The 23,765-nt window shown below is 36.6% G+C and overlaps 1 protein-coding gene across 1 annotated transcript in view; it reads left to right on the top strand.

Annotated features, from left to right (window-relative positions):
• Positions 1-1,081: 1,081 nt before the first annotated feature.
• Positions 1,082-23,765, top strand: part of GPSM2 (G protein signaling modulator 2) — a 69,762-nt gene continuing 47,078 nt past the window's right edge. Inside the window, exon 1 of the mRNA XM_043460462.1 lies at positions 1,082-1,724. The gene's annotated coding sequence lies outside the window, so the exon portion shown is untranslated. The remainder of the gene's footprint in view (positions 1,725-23,765) is intronic.

The following is a 23,765-nucleotide window of genomic DNA, read 5'->3' as shown; positions in this document are numbered from 1 at the left end:
TCATATGTGTAAGAGAAGACTTGAAAGGGGGAAATGAGGAAATGATGATTCATTTTGGACATGTTGAATTTGCTGTACTTCCTTTGTGGCTTTTGAATCAATACCCCAAAAAGATGAGTAAGAAGGGATTATAATACCTGAAATAATACAGCCAGTTAATTCAGGTGTTTATAAGCTCCTGATATTTAGGGTAGTGGCTGACAATACTGATAATAGGTACCATTTATTGAGCAGTCTGGTTAACCACTTAAAACTTACCTCTCTTAAGCATCGCAACCACCCTTTTCAAAGAGGATTTTACTATCTGTGTTTTACATTTGAGGAAACTAAGGCTAAAAAGGATAAAGCTAACCCATTCAAGAAGGAAATGGCAATCCACTCCAGTATTCTTTCCTGGAGAATCCCATGGACAGAGGAGCCTGGCGTGGGATCGCAAGAGGCGGACACAACTTAGCGACTAAACCACCAACCTGTTCAAGGTCAATCAACCAGTAAGTGGCAGAGACAAAACTAAAATCTAGGTCTAGTTTGATGCCAAAGCTGTTATTTTAGTCACTTTTCCGTAACGTGTTCCTAATAAGAGGAATGTTGCTTGGATCACTGGTTACGGCCATCATTCAGAGACATACTGAAACTGGAGTTTTCTTAACACATTCTTAAGCCTGTAAAAACATTTAAACTTCATTTCGGTGGACAAATATCTATTTGAGAAATAATCTGATTAAATTCTTCAGATAATTAAACCAAGAGAGACTATAATCTTAGTATTTTTGTAAAGAACAAACAGACCTATTTTTCAGTTAACTTGATATGAAGAGGAAATGAGCGGAAATAAAGCGTATTCTTCCTAGTTTATTTGAAATGGAGCTGCTTAAAACGCAGCAAAGCTGCCTTCCAATTTTCCTGGGAACCAGCGATTCTGCAGTCAACACAAGTTTGCTTTTTGAACAGCTGGGAACACCAGGAATTGTCACACAGCCTCAAGAACTGAGGCTGCCTTGTTCAAACTTTCACACGGGGCCCTCTGTTCCCTTCACAGAGCCCTCTTTTTCTCAAACATCCCACAAACGCCGCTGGGAGTCTGTCTCTGGGCCGGCACCAAGCCTTCAGGGCAGGAGGCACTTGTTTGGGATTCCCGTCTTTCAGAGGTCTTTCTGGTCTCGGCCAGACCCATCTGAAGGACGCTTTGTGGACGATATTTTTCGCCCACTCGCCACTGCCTGAAGAAGAAACGCGAGGGCAGGAAAGTATTAATAACTTCGGTTTGGTGGTTGAGGACAGACCCTTGAGCCACGGAGGGACTAAGAGCCCACAGGCCTTCCCTCAATCGGACACGCAGTCCCAGCCCAGCCCGGGGGGCGGGGGCAGCGCGCCGATCGCCCCGCCTCCCGCCGGCCATTGGCGGGTCCGAAAGACGCGGGGCGTTGTCTGTTTGAATGGGAGCGCCCGGAGCTGGGCGCAGGCGCAGACGGGGGGCGCGGTAGCTGGCGGGCGGTGCTGCGGGACCCTTGCGTGGCGGCCGACGCTGGGGGCGGTGAGGAGGGAGCGGGACTTCTGGCCCACGTGACCTGGGGGCGGGGGGCGCGCGCCGGCCTCCCGCGGTGCCTCTGCTTGGGGACCTGCCGCGGGAGCGGCCGCTGCCACCCGCCTGTTGCGCAGGTGGCCGCTGCTGCTGCAGCTTCGCCGTCCCCGCCGCGCTCCCTAAACTCGCCGGCCCCCGGGAGGTGAGTTCGGAGGGACGTTTGTGGACGCCGGACGGAGGGAGGTGACAGGGAGGGGGGCGTGAGAGTGAGTGGGGCGTGTGAGTGAGTGGGGGGCGGGCTCTGTGTCCAAGGTCTGGGGGCGATCTCCTTTGTTCGCGTCAGGAGGGGGCCAGAGTGGTCGCGGGGACGCAAGTCGAGAAATCAGAAATTCGGGGTGAGGAGTAGCCGGCTCCAGGTCGAGCACTCAGTTTCTTTCAAGTTGGACATTTAAAAATTAGAGTACATCCTAAGGGCTCTCTTCCCTAATTTGTTCGTTTAATAAGAAGTACAGCAGGATACAAGAACAACTTACGTATTCTGAGTGTGGGTAACAAACAAAAACGCGAAACCCGGTGGAATTAAATCCGAGAAGGATCGCGTTTCTTGTAGTGGTGAGTTTGCTGTCTAGAGCAGGCAGCCTCTGTCAGACACCTGCGTTTACCAAATTGAAGTTAATGGACTCTGGGGAAATCAACCTGTCGCTTTACCATAGGAATTGATAGTTGCTGCAAAAAGTTTTAGTAAGCATTGAATGTCAAGAAAGCCCTTTCCTGAAAATCTATAGAGTATCTTCGAATAATAAAAAACCTATAGTTTCCTTGTTTAATGGTAACCAGTTAGCTCATTTTTAAACTGTTATCATTTGAACTCTTAAAGAAAACGACTAAGGGTGGAAAATTTATTTGCTTTAATGTATAATATAACCCTCCCGTGGAATTAAACGAAGTAGATTCTTGGCTTTCCTTTCAGTCGGCTTGTATTGGAGTCTGGTGGCCTGTGTGGGAAGCTGAATTTTGAAGCTGCCACTTTAGAAGGGTGCACGGAAGATTTCCGGCTTTATAATCACCTGTGCGATTACCTGATAAATGCCACTTTTGCTTGGCTTGTCATTATTCAAGAGGCAGCTTTGGTTAACCGTTTAGAAGTCAGTAATCATCATTTAAAGGGGGCAGATCGCTTTTGGTTGACGTGTGAGTGTGTGTGTGTAGTGTGGAGGCTCAGGGGAGGAGGGACAGCTTACCTTGAAGCTGATACAGAGTAAAAAGTTATGTGTTACTGTTTTAGAAAGCTTTCCCTCCAAATCCTCTTTGGCTGGATAAACTGTTTAGTTGTATTAACTTCTGTTATTAAATCAGACATTCAGTGTTACAGTGTTTTAATATAAATCTCAGACTTGGTACTAGGCTAATTAAAACAAAGATAGGATATAGTAGTTTTTAAAATGGCCTTGTTCTTAAGCATAAAATGTTTCTAATTTACCTAAAAGATAAAAACTTTTTAATTAGATCTCTTGAATTTTAAAATTGAAAATGTGACATAGATTTAGACTAGCATTCTAAATCTAATAGATGTGTAATTTTTAAAACAACAATGGCAATTATGATTATTACTACTATATTGAGTACTTCTGTTAAGTACCAGAGCCAGGCATTGAGGTGCTTTTTGTAAATCATATCTCTAATCACCAAGACACATGTTGGATAAGTTTCATTATGCCAAACCAACCCTGAGAGTTTTACTAGATCATTTAAGTAGTAACTAGTCACTGTGCAGAGATTCAAACCATGACCAAGTCCCAGTTGCTTCTCTGTGTTTCTTTAAATCTCGGGGTCTCTAGATTACATTCGTAGAGACATAATCCCACTTTTAAGATGCCTGTATGTGCTGTGTTTTGCTGTGAACTATGCAGAAATATTTCAGCCCTTCTTTTTGGACAGCTATTCTCCTTTCAATACTTTATAAATCACATAACACTTTCAATATCCTTCTAATTGTCCTTATGAAAACAGTAAAAATTTAAGAGGTTCTTCCTGAGTTATTTACATAAATATAAATATCCTTTTTACTGTGGAGCAGAAATGTACTCAAGTCTAGTTTTCTCACTACCATAGGTTTCTTTGCCTCTTAACAGTTCTTACCTTCTTCAGGCAAGAAATGAAAAAAGTTTGCTGGACGTCGATTCTGTGCAAAGCAATTTGCTTGGTGTTGTGAGATGAGGAGAGAAGGCTTTATTTTCAGTAATGGTTTCTGGAGTTTTTGAAGTAACTTTCTTCTGTCTGCCAGTTTATCTTCCTAACACAGATCCAACTTTTCAATTCCTTTGTTGAAAAAAATCACAAGATTTCTCATCGTACAAATACAAGGCCAAATACTCCTTCAGCCACATGTATATTCAGAGTCCCTCACAATTTAGTACCTTCTTAGAATTCTCTTTGCTGACTCCTAACCCCAGAAAGTGGCACACTTTCTCTACACTCCCACCCCCTCTGCTTTTGTGTGAGCATTTCCCTGTGACTGAAATGCCTTTTCTCAGTTTGCCTAGTAGTAAGGTTTACCCATCCTTCAAGTGGCAGAACAGATTTCCTTGCTTCAAAAAAACTTTTCTTAGTTCTTTTTACTTAGAATTATTCTTTCAATATCATCTCAAAGCATTACTGAATTGAATAGAAACATTTTCACACAGAATGGTGATAACTTTTGGAAGGAGAAAGCAGTTATATTTTCCTGTGAAGAATTCTGAATTCAAACTCTCTAGGGATTCTTTTAAGGCATATATAATCATTTTGCATTTGGGGTTTATTTTCTCCTTAAAAATGTATTTGAAACCAGTTTTGTCATTTCAGAGTTTTTCTGTTAAGAGAACTGATTCATTGTCATTTACTAACTCAAGATCAAGTTCAGTAGAAGGAACCACTTCTTTTCTCTTTCACTGTTTAGTTCTTCATACATATATTAATTGGTTTAAGCTGATGGCTGACCAACATTGGTAGTAGTAAAGGGCTGTGAGTCATATTTTCTGGTGATTTATTTGGTGACCAGTTTTTCTCCAAGTTATATTCTCCCCATTGTTTACAAATAAGTATTTCTTTTTTTTTCTGTCATAGTAATGTGTTCATAAGATGATGTTTATTTTGTATTCTTTGAGCTCCTATTAATTGCATTAAGTTTATCCAATAACTTATTTATTGACAAAAGGTACAGATTGGAAAGGGCAAGGATTAATGTATATATTTAGGGTTTTTTTTTTTTGTTTTTTTTAAGGAAATCGGGCTTAGTGTGAGTCATAGGGTTTTTGGATTGCAGACATTTTTCTTGTGATTACCTGGCCTTATAACCTGAGTAGTCATTTGTAATGTACTGAAAATATAATTGGGGTTGATTGAATTTAAAATTTAAAAAAAAATTATCATTGTGTCTTCTATAACCTTGATATTAAAATATTGCTTTGTATCCAATTTTACATTTACAGTAATTAACTAAAAGTCACTTATATGTTTAATTGAAACTCCTCCAAAAGGTTATTGATTTTACTAATGATTAAAAGTACAGTATATTCAAAATTTTTTATAGGAGGGAAAATTAACATTATTTGTAAACTCTGGACTTCACTTTGAGGAGAAATAAGACCAAGTAATAGGGAGAAAACTGCTAATTTTATTCTAATGAACACAGATGAGACTTCTCCTTTAGTTGGACATATTTATATTTTTAAATATAAATAAGTAGTCTTGTTGAAATAGGATTTTTGATTAACTGCTCTGCAGGGGAAAAAGGTAACCAAGGTTAGAACTGTTGCATAAAAGAAACTTCCTTTGGTTCTTGAAATTTTTAGGCAACTACCTCATCATATCCCATTGAGCAGTTTCAATGATTAGCGTAATCACTGGCATAATTCATATTGGCTCCATATAGAATCTAAAAACAGAGCCCCTTTTTAGTCTATCACCTTCCTCTCAGGAAAATATTCAATATTCAACTTCTTTCTGCTTTATCATGGGATGCCAAACCCTAAGACACTTAAGAGGCTGCCTGTGCAGTAGTGATTCTGTCTGCAGTGCTTCATGTAAAGACTGTTGAACACTGCTGTTACAGACATTCAGCCTGTCTCTTGTGAGTAGACTCATACACTTGGTCCTTTCTCACTGTTTAACAGCAGTGCTGAGAGGAAGGCTTGAACTAGTCAAATCTTTCTTCTAGATTCCATTTTGTTTTAGTAGGTATCTAATTTGAAATTTCATGTATGACTTTTTTTTAGTATTTTGATTATCCAGGGTGCATATTCTTTGAAGTCTTTTTAGCTTTATGTGATGGATAGAAATATAAATATTCTTCACCAAAATGGAAGGTTATGTATAGTTTAGTTGTTTAGAATGGTGAACTTTTAGGTGTAAACCTTTGAAAACACAATAGGGAATTCTTATATTACTAAAATTGTTTTTGGATTATACCACTTTGAAATAGTTGCATTCATTGTTTTGCCTTTTAATGTCCACAGCTCTGAACCTAAATTTCTGTTGTTCTGATCTGCCAAGAATAAATGAGAGTTTAAAATCAATAGTGCTTTGACTTTGCATGTATTTGCTGTTTTTCAAAATGATCCATGAGGATTAATTTCAAAATAAATGAGAACTCTTCTGACTGGTGGTGTGCCTTTAAGATATAGATTTACTTGGAATCTAGAACTATTATTCTAATCTGTTCTTTGAATTTATTCTTTTTATTTTGCTGATCAGTGGTCACAAGCAACTTATTAGAAAGTCTTTATAATCAAATATATATTTAGTAAGCAGTTATACTTAGTTATTTATTAACCTAAATATTAGTTATTTATTAACTAATGTTTAGTTATTTTTTAACCTAACTTGGCCTAACGTCTTATAGACTTAACACTGATTGTTGCAAACTTAAAGGTTAGCAATAAGTTAAGATGTAACCTTAGTTGATGTACATACTTTAGGATTATATATTTGCTATAAGAAAACTTTATTGATACAGTTTTTATAGCATACTCTGTGGCAAATTCTCCTTTCTCCAGAATGATAAAGAAATGATCTGCTTTACTATGCACTATTTTTTTTATTAATTTGGAATTTTGTAATTTACATTTGCTATAATGACAGTTATCAGGTAACACTATGTGTAACAGTATAGATAGATATAGATACACAGATGCATATAATCTGAAATTATGTTTAATTCACAGTATTATGCAAGTTTTATTATATTATTGGTAGAAAATACATTGAATAAAGAATCAGACCTTTTTTGCATTGCCTTATTTATTTATCCCTTAGCAATTTCTCCTTAATTTTGCCACTGAGTCATCAGTTTTTAACATTTGAATCTCATTGGTACTTTACAAATTTTAATCTAAGAAATATTAATCTCTCATTCTACTTCCCTCCACCCCCATCCTTCCCCATTTATCAAGTTTTATCTGATTTCAAATTATTAAGTTTGATACCTTTTTGTTTCTTGTGAACATAGCACTTACCAAACACAAGTTTAATATAACTATTCCATGTATTTCAACTCGGAAGTATGACTCTTACAGTCCAGTTCATCAGTTACTCTGCATATTGCTACTGTTCCACCTATCCTCATAACTGGAAGTCTTGTAAGCATCTGTCACTGTTTGACCTTTGCCCCTCTTTAAGCCATGGGGCATTATTTTCATTTTTCTGTAGGTACTCTTAGCTAGGTTACTTAATCAAGTACCTAGACGTTCTTGATCCTGACTTCATTTACTTCAGGCACTAATTTCCCACATCAGTCTTACATTCTGATGGCAGAATAAGTTTTCTTTGGCTCCTCAGCATCTGCCACATGAAAGCAAGCTCTGAACTCTTGCTGACTTTGCTTACTGTAGCTTTTGCTTTTTCTTACACTCTGCATACTCTAAGTAAACTTCCTGCTTTTCCCTTCCTACTCTGAATTTTACATGCATTGTTCCTTATACTTGCCATCCTGTTGCCTCTATATCGTTCAGATAAAATGTAACTAGAAATAGATGGTTGGATCAGATGACAAGCCATATTTAGACCATCTACAAATAAATTAGGGTATACTTACAGATACCTAATTTGACAGAAAACAGTTTACCTACGGTGGTTACTTGAGTTTTTTTGTAAGTGGATGTTTCAGCATTCTGCTTTGCTACCCCATTAGCACTGTGATGTGTGTTCTTGCTCCAACCTGACCCTGAATTCTAAAGTGGAAGAAGTTTATTTAAATATGTCCTTCATTCTTCCTCAATGTTTATTCCAGTACCAATTTATAAACAGCTACTATATCTGATTTTAAACATTACAACTGAAAGGAATTTGGGGAATTTGAGTATTGTACTTTATAGGGAATTATTAAGATAAGAGAAATTTAAAGAATTTAAATTATCAAACCTGGAGGCAAGACAAGTAAGTTATATTTATTATCAAATGGGTTTTACTAGTATATAGAGATACATGAATGAAAGAATCAGACCAAAAGTTATTGGCACTTAGGTTACAGTCAGGAGTAGATAGTTTAGATAATGTGTATGTGTTAGTCGCTCAGTCATGTCTGACTCTTTGCAACCCCATGGACTATAGCCCACCAGTCTCTTCTGGCCATGGGATTCTCCAGGTAAGAATACTGGAGTGGGTTGCCATTGCCTTCTCCAGTAAATTGAAATAAGGACAAAAAATACACAGTTAACTCTTGAAAACTGTGGAGGTGTGGGGTGCTGACTCCTTGTGCAGTGGAAAATCCACTAATAATTTTACATTTGGTCCCTCTGTATCCATGGTTCTATATCTGTGAAGTGAAGTGAAGTGAAAGTTGCTCAGTCGTTTCAGATTCTTTGCAACCCCATGGACTATACAATCCATGGAATTCTCCAGGCCAGAATACTGGAGTGGGTAGCCTTTCCCTTCTCTAGGGGATCTTCCCAAGTCAGGGATCGAACCCAGGTCTCCCGCATTGCAGGCAGATTCTTTACCAGCTGAGCCACAAGGGAAGCCCAGAAATACTGGAGTGGGTATCTTATCCCTTCTCCAACAGTGTGGATTGTGTAGTACTGTAGCATCTATTTATTGAAAAAAGTCCTCCTACAAATGGACCTGTGGAGTTCAGACCCATTCAAAGATCAGCTGTAATTGTAACTGTCTATCCCCCGTTTTGCCTAGTCACCTAGTTTGATGATTCTTTGTTGCCAGTGGAGTATAGCAAGTCTTGGATTTATTGTTTACTCTGATTGCATACCTTGGACAGTGTCTAGAAGTCTGACCGGGTATGTAATTGGGGAGTCTGCCTGTTTTGACTTCCTAATCAGGTAATTAGACATGAGACAATCTACATGCTTCTGTCAGTTTCTAGGATATGGAAAATACTTATTGCTTTCTCTTTATCTATAGTCAGACCAAAAAAATGCTGTAAGTTAACAATTTTGTTAGCAGTGTGGTTTTGGAGCATTGCTTGTTAAACCTGGGAGGTGCTTTTAAGGGCATGTGTTCTTTGTAAATTATTAGTTGTAAGTTGTAAGTCTTAATGGAGGTTGGAAATTAAACTTGATGACTTCTTAATATTCTTTCAAACCTGTAATTTCCGTTCTATTTTCTGGTCCTGTCATTGAATTTTCTTATCTTAATGAACAATTTATAGTTTAATATTATTGTAAATTTTATTAGTGTTGTACTTGTAATATATAAAAATATGCAGTGAGTTTGTTAACTCCATGTGGAGCATGAATGAACATATTGTTAATAAATTGGTTAGAGATTTTTGCAACATGAATCATTGAATAAAGAATTACTTGTTTGTTCAAGAATGTACTGTGGGGCAAAGATAGCCTCTTCAATAAGTAGTGCACGGAAAACTGGACAGCTACATGTAAAAGAATGAAATTAGAACACTTCCTAACACCATACACAAAGATAAAGTCAAAATGGATTAAAGACCTAAATGTAAGACCAGAAACCATAAAACTCTTAGAGGAAAACATAAGCAGAACATTTGATGATGTAAATCAAAGCAAGCCCTTCTATGACCCACCTCCTAAAGTAATGGAAATAAAAACAAAAGTAAACAAGTGGTACCTGATTAAACTTAAAAACACATTTGCACAGCAAAGTAAACTATAAACATGGTGAGAAAACAGCCCTCAGAATGGGAGAAAATAATAGCAAAGGAAACAACTGACAAAGAATTAATTTCCAAAATACACAAGCAGCTCATACAATTCAATATCAGAAAAACAACCCAATCAAAAAGTGGGAAAAAGACCTAGACGTTTCTCCAAAGAAGACATACAGATGTCTAACAAACAAATGAAAAGATGCTCAACATGGCTCGTTATTAGAGAAATGCAAATCAAAACTACAATGAGATACCACCTCACACCAGTTAGAATAGCCATCATCAAAAAGTCTGCAAACAATAAATGCTGGAGAGAGTGTGGAGAAAAGGGAAACCCCTTGCACTGCTGGTAGGAATATAAATTGATGCAGCCACTATGGAAGGCAATATGAGAGTCCTTAAAAAACTGGGAATAAAACCACCATACGACCCAGCAATCCCACTCCTAGGTATATGCCTTGAGGAAACCCAAACTGAGAAGGACACATGTGCCCCAGTGTTCACTGCAGCACTGTCTACAACAGCTAGGACATGGAAGCAACCTAGACGTCCATTGACAGGTGAATGGATAAAGAAGCTGTGGTACATATATACAGTGGAATACTACTCAGCCATAAAAGGAACACATTTGAGTCATTTCTAACGAGGTGGACGAACCTAGAGCCTATTACACAGAGTGAACTCGAGAAGTATAAATATCGTATACTGACATATATATATGGAATCTAGAAAGATGGTACAGATGAATTTATTTTCAGGGCCGCAGTGGAGAAACAGACATAGAAAACAGACCTAAGGACACGGGGCGGGGGGTGGGGGAGGAGGGAGAGGGTGAGATGTATGGAGAGAGTGACATGGAAACTTACAATACCGTAAGTGAAATAGACGGCTGACGGGAATTAGCTGTGTGGCTCCGGGAACTCGAGCAGGGGCTCTCGGACAGTCTAGAAGGGTGGGATTAGAAGGGGGATTCAGGAGGGGGGGTACCTATGGCTGATTCTGGTTGATGTGTGACAGAAAACCACAAAATTCTGTAAAGCAAATATCCTTCAATTAAAAAAAGTGGCAAAAAAAAAGAATTACTTGTTTGTTCAGTGACTAAATGTAAGATAAATATTACTTAATTGTTTTAGAGATTGAATTTAAGAGTACCTTTTGGGGGATACTCTCCCATTGAAAATAAATTATAAATTATCTTGGTAAAATGGTGAGTTACATTCTTTTACAGTTCTGTATGCAGTCCTAACCAAGTAAGGTATTTTGCAGCTCCATTTATATACATTTGTTAATTTAATTAAATACTTATATTTTAATAAGTATGAAGTTAATTTTTTTTTTAATACTTGGTGAGCTTGGGGATTTCATTGTGATATCACAGCTGGAAAAATATTTCAATTAAATTGTAATTTAACTTAATTCTAATACCTCACCTTCTGCCCCATACTATAAATAACCTAAACCTCAAAGTGGTAGTGGAAAACAGTTTAATTGACAATTTAGCTGTTGTGTAATTTAAATGCACTTTGGAGCTGTTGCTCTGATTATCTATACTAATTCCCTTAATGTGCCTGCGTGCCAAGTCGTTTCAGTCATGTCTGACTCTTTGCAACCCTGTGGACCATAGCCTGCCAGGCTCTTCTGTCCATGGGATTCTCCAGGCAAGAATACTGGAGTGGGTTGCCATACCCTCCTCCGGGGAATCTTCCTGACCCAGGGATTGAACCTGCATTTCTTATGTCTCCTGCAGTGGCAGGTGGGTTCTATACCACAAGCACCACCTGGGGAGCCCAGTTCCCTTAATATTTTTTATTAAAGAAAAAAAGTACATGGAATTCTAAACAAAAGGAAAAAGAGATTTGTTGGTTTAATAACCGTTACCCATCTTTTCCTCCTTTCTTAAGATACTGCTTCATTTGTTGGCCAAGAGAGAGGATAAGAGGGATAATATTTTGTGTTTCTTATATGCCACATTGGTTATTAATATGAAAACCGCATTTGCTCTAGGAAATCCCTCTAGACTAATCCTTTCTACCTTTCTCCTCCTACTCTGTTCCCTACTATCCTAACTATAGTTAATTAACAAAGCAGTGAGTGTGTATTATTTAGAGTCTAGTTTATGTTATAGCTGAAATACTTAAAGGGATGTTATGTGGAAAAGAAGTTAGGCTTTACTGGATGGCAGTAGAAGGGAGAAATGGGTAGAAATGGAAAGATTGCTCAAAATATGGAATAGATTGCTGAAAGGACTATTCAAAATTAGGATTAGCTGCCTTGTAACCTTTCTGGGAATGTTGTAGTAATATGTTGGGCTAACTGACCTATGGGGTTGTTTATAACACTGGATTCCAAGAATACATACACACTCACACAGACACACATATGTATAATTTTATTTCTGTAAGCACGTATATCTTATGTTCACCTTGTTTCTCTTAACTATTACCTTAAAGGTTGTAGTTTAATTTCCTCTTTGATTCCATTGTTGATCCATTGGGGTTTTTTTAGTAGCATGTTGTTTAATCTCCATGTAATTACTTTTTTCCTCATTTCTTCTGTGAAATTTCTGATTTCATTCTGTTATGATCAGAAAGGATGCTTGAGTTAATTTCTATACTCTTAAATTTATTGAGGCTTCTTTTATGCCCTGGTATGTGGTCAGTCCTGGAAAATGTTCCATATGCACTTAAAAAGAATCTATATTCTGGTTTTTTGGATGTACTGTCCTGAAAATATCAATTAAGTCTAACTGTTTGTTATATTAGTGAATATCTCTGTTGCCATATTGGGAGAAGGCAATGGCACCCCACTCCAGTACTCTTGCCTGGAAAATCCCATGGACGGAGGAGCCTGGTAGGCTACAGTCCATGGGGTCGCTAAGAGTCGGACAAGACTGAGCGACTTCACTTTCACTTTTCACTTTCATGCATTGGAAAAGGAAATGGCAACCCACTCCAGTGTTCTTACCTGCAGAATCCCAGGGATGGTGGAGCCTGGTGGGCTGCCGTCTGTGGGGTCGCACAGAGTCAGGCACGACTGAAGTGACTTAGCAGTAGCAGTTGCCATATTGATTCTCTGAAAGATCTGTCCACTGAAGTAAGTAGAGTGTTGAAAAATCTCCTACTATTACTGTATTCCATTTTTCCCTTTACCTTAGTATATGTGCTGCCAAAGCAAGCACTATTTTTCCCTTTATATCTATTAGTATTTGTTTTACGTATCGGGTGCTTCCTTATTAGATGCATATATGTTTAATTTTTTTTAACACCAAAAACATTTTGTATTGGGGTAGAGCTGATTACCAATGTTGTGGTAGTTTCAGGTGAACAGCAGAGAGACTCAGTCATACATATACATGTGTCTATTCCCCCTCAAACCCCCAAAACTCATCCAGGCTGGCACATAACATTGAGCAGAGTTCCATGTGCTATACAATAGGTCTTTGTTGGTTATCCATTTTAAACACAGCAGTGTGTACGTGACTTTCCCAAAGTCCCTAACTGTCCCTTCCCCCTGGCAACCATAAGTTCATTTTCTAAGTCTATGAGTCTCTTTCTGTTTTGTAAATAAGTTCATTTGCATGATTTCTTTTAGATTCCTTACATAAGGGATGTCCTATGATATCTCTCCTTCGCTGACTTACTTCATTCAGTATGGCATTCTCTAGGTCCATCCATGTTGCTTCAGATGACCTTATTTCATTCTTTTTAATGGCTGAGTAATAGTCTATTGTATATGTATACCACATCTTCTTTATCCATTCTTGTGTCAACAGACATTTAGGTTGCTTCCATGTCTTGGATATTGTAAACAGAGCTGCAATGAACATTGGGGTGCATGTATCTTTCTGGGCCATGTTTTTCTCTGGATATATGCCCAGGAGTGGGATTGCAGAGTCATATGGTAGCTCTATTTTTTAGTTTTTTAAGGAAAATCCATACTGTTCTCCATAGTGGCTGTACCAATTTACATTCCTGCCAACAGTGCAGGAGTGTTTCTTTCTCTCCACACCCTCTCCAGCATTTGTTTTGGATTTGTTTGTGGATTTTTTGATGATAGCCATTCTGACTGGTGTGAGGTGATAACTCATGGTAGTTTTAATTTGCATTTCTTTAATAACTAGTGATGTTGAACATCTTTTCATATGCCTCTTGGCTATCTGTATGTCCTCTTTGCAGAAATGTCTATTCAGGTCTGCCCATTTTTTGAGTGGGTTGTTTGTATTGATGCTAGTAAGCCTAATAAGCTGTTTGTAAATTTTGGAGACTAATTTCTTATTGCAAATGTTTTCTCCCAATCTGTGGGCTGTCTTTTCATTTTGTCTATCATTTCCTTTATTGTGCAAAAGCTTTTGAGTTTAAGTAGGTCCCATTTGTTTATTTTTGCATTTATTTCCATTATTCTGGGACATGGATTAAAAAGATGTTGCTGTGGTTTATGTCAGAGTGTTCTGCCTATGTTTTTCCCCAGGAGTTTTATAGTGTCCAGTCTCAACATTTAGGTCTTTAATCCATTTTGAGCTTTTTTGTGTGTTTGGACTTAAGGAATGATCTAATTTCATTTTTTTTACATGTGGCTGTCCAGTTTTCCCAGCACCATTTGTTGAGGAGACTCTTTCCAACATTGTGTAGTCTTGACTCCTTTGTCATAGATTAATTGACAATAGGTGCATGGGCTTATTTCTGGGTTTTCTCTCCTGTTCTGTTGTCTATATTTCTATTTTTGTACCAGTAACTTACTCTTTTGATGACTGTAGCTTTGTAGTGTAGTCAGAAGTCATGGAGCCTGATTCTTCCAGCTCTGTTTTTCTTTTAAAGATTGCTTTGGCTATTCGGGGTCTTCTGTGTCTCCATACAAATTTTGAGATTTTTGTGTGTGTTGTGAAAAAATGCCATTGGTAATTTGATAGGGATTACATTGAGTCCATAGATTGCCTTGGGTAGTATAATCATTTTTTACAACACTGATTCTTCCAATCCACAAACATGGTATATCTTTCCATCTATTTATGTCGTCTTCAGTTTCTTTCATCAGCATCTTACAGTTTTCAGAGTACGGGTCTTTTGTCTCCTTCAGTTCAGTTCAGTCACTCAGTTGTGTGCGACCCCATGGACTGCAGCACGCCAGGCTTCCGTGTCTATCACCAACTCCCAGCACTTGCTCAAACTCACATGTCCATCAAGTCAGTGATGCCATCCGATCATCTTATCCTCTGTCATCCCTTTCTCCTCCTGCCTTCAGTCTTTCCCAGCATCAGGGTCTTTTCCAGTGAGTCAGTTCTTCGCATCAGGTAGTCAAAGTTTGGGAGCTTCAGCTTCAGCATCAGTCCTTCCAATGAATGTTCAGGACTGATCTTTACGATTGACTGGTTGGATCTCCTTGCAGTCCAGGGGACTCTCAAGAGTCTTCTCCAACACCACAGTTCAAAAGCATCAATTCTTTGGTGCTTTTTTTATGGAAAACTCTCACATCCATACATGACTACTGGAAAAACCATAGCTTTGACTAGACAGACCTTTGCTGGCAAAGTAACGTCTCTCTTTTTAATATGCTGTCTAGGTTGGTCATAACTTTTCTTCCAAGGAGCAAGCATCTTTTAATTTAATGGCTGCAATTACATTCTGCAGTGATTTTGGAGCCCAAGAAAATAAAGTCTGTCACTGTTTTCCAGTGTCCAGTCCCATCACTTCATGGCAATTAGATGGGAAAACAGTGGATACAGGTTTATCATATATGGCCTTTATTATGTTGAGTTATGTACCCTCTATGCCCACTTTCTGGAGAGCTTTTTTTTTTTTTTTTTAAATCATAAAAGGTAATTTTCTTTTTTTGTGGTATCTTTATCTGGTTTTGGTATCAGGGTGATGGTGGCCTCATAAAATGAGTTGGGACGTTTTCTTTCCTCTGTGATTTTTGGGAAAAGTTTCAGAAGGATAGTTGTTAACTGTTCAGCTGGTAATGAATCCACCTGCAATGTGGGAGACCTGGGTTTGATTCCTGAGTTGGGAAGATCCCCTGGAGGAGGGCATGGCAACCCACTCTGGTATTCTGGCCTGGAGAATTCCATGGGGTCGCAAAGAATCAAATGTTTGATAAAATTGGCCTGGGAAGCCATCAGGTCCTGGACTTTTTTGTTTGTTGGGAGGTTTTTAATAATAGTTTCAGTTTTAGTGCTTGTGATTGGTCTGTTCATATTTTATATTTTTTCCTGGTTCACAGTCTATGGAGACTGTACCTTTATAAGAATTTGTCCATTTCTTCCAGGCTGTCCGTTTTATTGGCATACAATTGTTCATAGTAGTCTCTTATGACCCTTGGAATTTCTATGGGATGAGTTGTAACTTCTCCTTTTTCATTTCTAATTCTACTGATTTGAGTCTTCTCCCTTTTTTCCTTGATAAGTCTAGCTAAAGGTTATCAATTTTATCTTTTCAAAGAACCAGCTTTTAGTTTCATTGATCTTTGTGATTGTTTTCTTTGTCTCTATTTCATTTATTTCAGCTCTAATCTTTATGATTTCCTTCCTTCTACTAACTTGAGGTTTTGTTTGTTCTTTCTCTAGTTGTTTTAGATGCAAGTTTAGCTTGTTGATTTGATGTTTTTCTTGTTTCTTGAGGTAAGATTGTATTATTATAAACTTCCCTCTTATAACTGCTTTTGCTGGATGTATATATGTTGACTAGTGTAAAATCCTCTTCTTGTATTGATCCTTTTATCACCATATAGCATCCTTCTTTATCTTTATGGCTTTTGGTTTAAAGTCTATTTTGTCTAAGTATAGCAACTCTTGCTTTCTTGTCGTTTTTGTTTCCATGAGATATCCTTTTCCATCCCTTTACTTTCAATCTATATGTCTACTCTGCCTTAAAGTGGGTCTCTTGTAGGCAGCATATTGTAGTCTGTTGTTTTAATCCAGACTGCCATTCCATCTTTTGATTGGAGCATTTAGTTCATTGACATTTAATGTAGTTATTGATAGATGTGTATTTATGCCATTTTAAACATTGTTTTCCTGTTGATTTTATATTTCTTCTTTGTCCCTTTTTCTTTTTGCTTTTCATTTTGTGGTTTGATGATTTTTTTCTTGTATTATACTTATGTTCTCTTTCTTTTGGTTTCTGTGAATCTATTGTATGTTTTTGATTTGTTGTTACCCTGTTTTTCAAGTATGTTAACCCTTTCGTACATCTACTTGCCTTAGACTGGTAGTCATATAGGCTCAGATACATTCCAGGGAGGAAAAGATGCACATTTTCTTACTCTCTTCCCCCACATTTTATGATTTTGATGTCCTCTTTTATATCTTCATATTCATCCTTTTGCTGTTCATTGTGGGTATAATCACTTTCAGAGAAAATTTTAAAATCAGCATAAATATCTTCTTTGAAGAAATAAATTTATAGAGTTTAGGACTGACTTGTTCAAATGAGTTGTTGAATTTTCATTTTACTTGTTAATGGTAGTTTTTTAAATCTTAAAGTGTCACAATTTTAAGATACTAGTATTATATCTATTCTTCTATATTTGTAATGGAAAATGTAACATTAATTATTGTATTTTAAACCAATTTAAAAGATGAAAAAGTACATGTCTCAAGTAAATATCATATGTTCACATCCTTCTGTAGAAGCCCTCTGATGATTAAGCCCTTTGCTGTTTTTCTGCCATAGTTGACCTGACAGCAGTCTGTGAAGTTAGCTGTGTGATTACGGTACAGCCTGGAATTACTTTAGGTTATTCTTTGAAAACAGGACTTCAAGCAAAACATCTTGTATTCCTTTTGCAGAAATGTTGCTGAAGTGCCGCTGAAAGGGCCAGAGATGCAAGGATTTGGGACACATTTTGAACCTTTAAGCTGTCTGACATTGACCTCCTTTCATTATTAATAAAGAAGAAGCAGGAGCTTAGGATGTATTAACACCAACTCATTAATATACTAACCGGACAATGTTCTGCAACAATTCTACATTGTAGAGCTGGATTGGCACAAAATAAAATAATTTCTTAGTATACCCAGCTTATAATATGACTCGATGGAGGAAAATTTGATAAGCATGAGAGAAGACCATTCTTTTCATGTTCGTTACAGGTAAGACTGCTGCTTTCTTAGTGGGTAATTTTAATACTTATTTAAACATGTGTTTAACTCTGATCATTTGAAATTTAAATATAAAAATATACTAGCCATAGTATCTCCTTTAAACAGTGTTTTCTCTTTGTTGTGGTTGTAGTAAGTTTTTATATCCTTTCTATAGGAAAATGGTAGTAGAGAACAATTATATTCTATAGTTTGTTTATTAATGTTCTGTGGAAAAGTTTATGATTAGTTATTTTAAACTCTGTTTCTATTTTTATAATGCAAATTTAAAAGTGAAATATATTTCTAAATCTTCGAGGGTAGAAGATAGATTTTGTAGTGTGGTTGGCTGAACGACCTAATTTTTGTGTTACAATTTTTAAATAGTGATCTGTTATAAATGAGCTTTTAAGAAAAGGGGTGTTAATGTTGGAGTGGGTGGGTACTTTCTAAACATGATAAATGAATAATCAGTTTAATATTTAGTGGTAAAATATTAATGACATTTCTGAGATATTTAGGAACAAACCAAGAAATATGTACATCATCATTATTTAACATTTATTTTGGAAGTTATGCTCATTGTTCTTAACTGTAAAATAAACACAGAATTTAGAATGGAAGACTTAATTATCAGGTGATTAGATATTACTAGATTCCTTATCAAAACTGTTATGAGTTAATATTAAATAAACATCAGAACTTCTAGCTTTGAATAGTGTTCTTATCCCTAATGAGTGAAGATGTTTGATACCAAACCTTAGGTATCTTAGCACTTGCATAGGAAATAGTGAGACTTACTGTCATTTGCTTTGGAGCAGATGGTTCATGTTTGGGCACGGTGCCAAGAAAGTTTATATAGGTAAGCTGAGGGCATTTCTATTGCAAATTTAAAAGTTTCAAATGAAAGAAAATGGAAGACATTCAATATAATTTAAATGAATTTTGAATAGAAATGCTCTCACTCTACCCTCTGGGACATAGTTCCAGAAACCTCTGTGTCTAGTGTGAAGTCTTGCCAGTTTTACTTCCGAAATGCTGCTCAGATTCATCTATCCATCTGGATTCTCTCCACCACTGCGAAAGTTCAGGTCCCCATCATCTTCCTTCCAGACTCCCTCCATTCTCCATTCTATCCTCTTGGAATCTCTTTTAAATTTGCCTCTAGAGGGCTTAGTATGAAGATACAGAGTTAATCATGCAACCTGTGCATGATCTCTTTGGTGGCTTCTAGTCACCCGCAGGGTAGAGCCATGCTTAATGTAGTACACAGGAGCTTGCATTGCCTGGCCGCCACGTGTGCCCTCATCCTTACTTCCTGCCATTCCTCACCTTGCACTTCGAGCTCCGGTTCCCTGCACATGACTCAGGGCCCTTGCTGGTGCTACACCCTATGGCTTGAATGCCCTTCCTCCTTTCTTGGTTTAGCTCATTCTGCTCAATATCTAGGAATTCAGCTCAGAAATATTCTCCTGGAAACTGTTTCTGAACTGCATATTTTAAGTGCCTTCTCTGTGCTCACATATCCTGGGCATCTCTCTCAGCACTAACTACATTAAAATTCAGTGTACCTGTTTATATGTGTTTGTCTCCTCCTCTGCCACTCCCTCCTTTGACTATTGGCTCCCTTTGGGCACCCATGATGCCTAGCTTGTTGTCTGGCTCCACATTTGATGGAATGTCCTTTGAATTTCATTGGATATAACCATCAAATGAACTTGATGGTTCACTCTTGAAAATATTTAATAAGACAGGTAAATATTTTTGCTAAATATTTTGCTAAATATTTTCAAGAATGGCTTCTTTTTTTAAAAAAGTTATTTTTAATTGAAGGATAATTGCTTTACAATATTGTGGTGGTTTCTGCCATACATCAACATGAGTCAACCATAGATGTACCTATGTCCCCTTCCTCTTGAACTTCCCTCCCACCTCCTACCACATCCCACCCCTCTAGGTTGTTACAGAGGCCTGGTTTGAGTTCCCTAAGTCATTCAGCAAATTCCCATTGGCTATCTGTTTTACATATGGTAGTGTATATATTTCCATGTGTTTAATATTGTAACAACAATTGATGAGGAGTGGATTATACCTGTGCCTATAGGAAGATCTTAGATTTATCATTTTTCATGATATAGCATAGGTCAAACATGGTTATATATTGATATAGGACTTCACCTATAAAAGAAATGTAAAACTTAACTATTTTTAGTAAGACTACACCAAACAAATCTCTGGTTTTGTCAGTCCTGTACAATTAGCATTCTGTATACTGACTGGATTAGTATGTAATTGCAGGTAATAGTTTGGATCCCTTTTTTTAGGCGTCATGTCCTTGTATAGGTTATTTTTCTATTCTGGTAAACACTTAGCATGTAATGTTTTATCCATCTGGTTCTTTCATCGAGGTCCTCATCTATCCCTGGAGGAGTTTCTGTGGCACAATGTGTTTGTAAATTTTGACATGGAATAATTCTTCAGATACTAAGAAACCTCCTAGGAGATATCAGAATGCTTTATGAAATATTTTGCAACTTATTTATGAAGGTAGAGAGAAATGGAGACTGACAGTAAAATGGGATTTGTTTCTAAACTTTTAAGAAGTGTGCAACTGATTTTAAATAACTGTCATTAAAGCTTTTAGGATTGGTAATAGTACTGTGATTGTATTTTTTGAAAATGACTCCGTATCTTTCAGAGTTACATACCGAAATACTTACAAATGAAATTCTGTGTTTTCTACAATCTACTTCAAAAGTTGTAGAGTGAGGGTGGAAGTAAAGATGAAATATATATTGATAATGTATCATATATTGGTAATTGTTGATGTAGAAAGGTAGATATATCAGGTTCATTATATTAATTTCTCTAGTTTTGTATTTCTTTGTTTAGCTTGTTATATATACTTGTTTAAGTATAACAAAGAAATATAATTAAATATTTCTATTTACTTATATAATTATACTTTGTTTGCTTATATAATTTATAGGTAAATTATATAAGTAAAAAAATATATAAGTAAACAAAGAAATTTCCTTGTTTATACTTGTTACTATGAAGAAAAACATTTCAATACTTTAATATAAAGATTAGGCTATTGCACATAAGTTGTGAAGGAATGTAATTTTAGTATTGAATTTTTCAATTTTGCTAGATATAATTATTAATAATATTCTTTCTGAATAGTTTGAGGTAATGTGGAGTGGTGGAAAGAACACTGGATTTGGAGACAAAGACAGGATTTCACGTCTCAGCTTTGCCATTGTATTATCTTAAGCAGGTCACTGAGCCTCATTTTCCCCTTCTATAATAATACCCATCTCACAGCATCATTTTGAGGATGAAATTTATTATAATGTAGAATAATCACTTTTAAAACCAAGTTACCAATCAGAATTTAAATTTAATGCAAGATAGTTTTGCACTTTCCCTTTGACAAAGTAAACTAGAATAACTAGACATATGTGGTAGACTGGATAGATGAAAATTGTTTATGGCGGCTAGGATTGGTAATAAAAGGATCTATGCCCAATTAAAACACAGAGAAGGTGGAACTCTAGGGGTTACAGCGAGCAGTCGACAACCACAGGAGACAGCACAGTGGGGAAGGTTCAGGGCACTCTTGCTTTGATCTTAAGTCCTGAATCCCATCGTTTATTCTTAATTAGTATATAAGCCTTTGAAGGGAAGTCAGATTTGGACAGAACTGGTTATTAAATTTTTTAATGTAGCATCAAGATTTTAATCCTCTTTTGCTTTCGTTGATATACTGTAAACACAAGAAACCAAAAAGAAGGAAGTGAAGAAAAAAATCAAGTTGTAGGAGAAGAGTAAAAAATAATAAAATATAAAAGTTAAAATAAATTGAAATGATGTGAGATTGTGCAGAAGATGAAGATTTAAAGCTGTAATGTTCAATCTGTTGACAAAAATGTAAACATTTCAGTCAAAGATAGTAGTGCTGTCTTTATACTTACTGGAAATATCCTTTTTTTTATTACATAATTCAGTGGACCATTAGGAAGAATGAAAAGAAAACTTTATATGTGAGATATATTTTAATGGACAGATATTTTCCTGGCTTGTCTTCTAATCTTTGTATGTTCTTTGTTTTCAACCCAACTGGTAAACAGATGAAGTAATTCTATTCTCTCATAGAGACAGAGAGGATATGAAATTACTTTCTCTGTTACTATTTAATGATCTTCTAAAAAATTTATAAACCAGCCTTCCTTCGCTATTTTGCAATTAGCTATATTTGAGGTGTTGGAGATTTTGCCAGAACTTTGACTTTTTTTCCAATAAAATATATCAGAACTATACTATATTGCAAAATAAACTCATAAGCTAGAGAGTGTGAGCTTTATTTTGAGCATTTGTTACTGAAATGATTTTCTAAGGTAGATTGTCCTGTAGGGCAGTCTTACCTTTAAGGACAGTGTAGCCAGCAGGGTTCGGGGTAGCTATCACTGTTTCCAATGAGAATTATGTAAAATACCTTTTAAAAGATTTGTAATTCTTAGGATACCATTCAGCCTTATAGTTAAGTTCTGTGAGATGCAACAGCATTTGGATTGATGGTTCCATTATAATGTGTAAATTTAAGTTCAGAACATCAAATATTTGTGGTGAAGATATTTATTTGAAGAAGATGCTTCTCTGTTTTATATGGACATACTGTTATTAACTTCCAGTTTTTACACATCCTATATATGAATAGTTCTGACAAAAAAGTTAATCATTAGTCAGTCTTAGAAGGAAAGGGAAATTATTGTGCCAACTGGAGGATTATAACCCTGGAGACAGTCTTTCAGAAAGCTTTCCTGAGAAGCTTGCCTGAGAAGTCAAGGCACAGTAATACAAGTTTTTGAGACAAGGAGAGTTTTACGTCAAAGCAGCATGTTGACAGTTCACATCATCCAGCAAGGTGAGAGTGACCCCTTACAGGATGGAGAAAAGTGTTTTCTCTTAAGGAGTTACGTGCTAGCTCCAGGAGTAATTGCCTTTTCGGGGGGTGGGGGGGCAAGTAGGCATTCCTGTGTCTTCTGAGGGGATCCAGTTAATGTCTTATGCAGAAGGTAGTGGCTCAAATGGCAGAGAAATTTTTATGTTAATTTTTTTTGTCCTGCTTTAAAAATAAATTTGTCTCAATAGCCTTGTCTTTTATTAATTTCCTGGCCAGCAACCTAATCATCCTGGATTGATGGTTCCGCAGGTGACGACAGTTTCTCTATCTCTCTCTTGGTGAAGCCATGTGCCATCACTAGTATTCTATCCTATGGTGGCATGTAATTTTTTAAACCAATACTCTGTTGATGGGCGTTTAAACTGTTAGTGGTTTTTCACTTCTGTGACCATCCTTTTAAATTTGTGTTGATGTAGCTTTAAGATAAACTCCTAGTGGTGAAATTGCTCAACATATAATTTTTTCCATAATTAGTATTATGCTTAAAATTTGTTAATAGAAACAGTAATGTATTTTATGTGTAAAAATGTCTTTTCCAGTTTTTCCCCCATGATAATTCTTAGAAGTTCAGTGGTTTCAGTATTTAGACAAATAAAAATAACTAGCTCAAGTACCTCATCTGGCAAAAGAACCCTTTGATAAAACCACGTTTTTATATATTAATCTTTTGCTGACTCTTCTCTTCACACATTCGATATACCAGTAACCTCATAAGAGGTCTTTAAACAAAAGTAATCTTTTTTCTTTTATGAACTCTTTCATATTCAAAAATAAAGGGAAGTTTTCATTTGTGGAAGACAAAAATAGGTTTTATTAATTTGAAGTGACCTATAAAGAAATATAAAACAGCAATTTAAGATTTCCAGTAAACTAATTTATTTTTCTATGTGCTTTAGCTTTCCCCACCCGTCCCTAGTCTAATGTTAAAGCAAAATGTTAAAAAGAGGTTAAACTTGCATTATTTTACCTTGTTTTATAAAGTGAAGGTGAAGTCATTAGTCTAACCATGAACAAGCAGTTTAGCCTTTGCCTAAATTATTTTAAAAAAGACACCTGGATATAAAACTTCAAAATTACCACTCAGAGATGA

This window comes from Cervus canadensis, chromosome 2 (assembly GCF_019320065.1).
Source record: "Cervus canadensis isolate Bull #8, Minnesota chromosome 2, ASM1932006v1, whole genome shotgun sequence".
NCBI lineage: Eukaryota > Metazoa > Chordata > Mammalia > Artiodactyla > Cervidae > Cervus > Cervus canadensis.
Note: the sequence above shows the minus strand (reverse complement) of the source record. Positions and strands in the feature narration are given on the sequence as shown.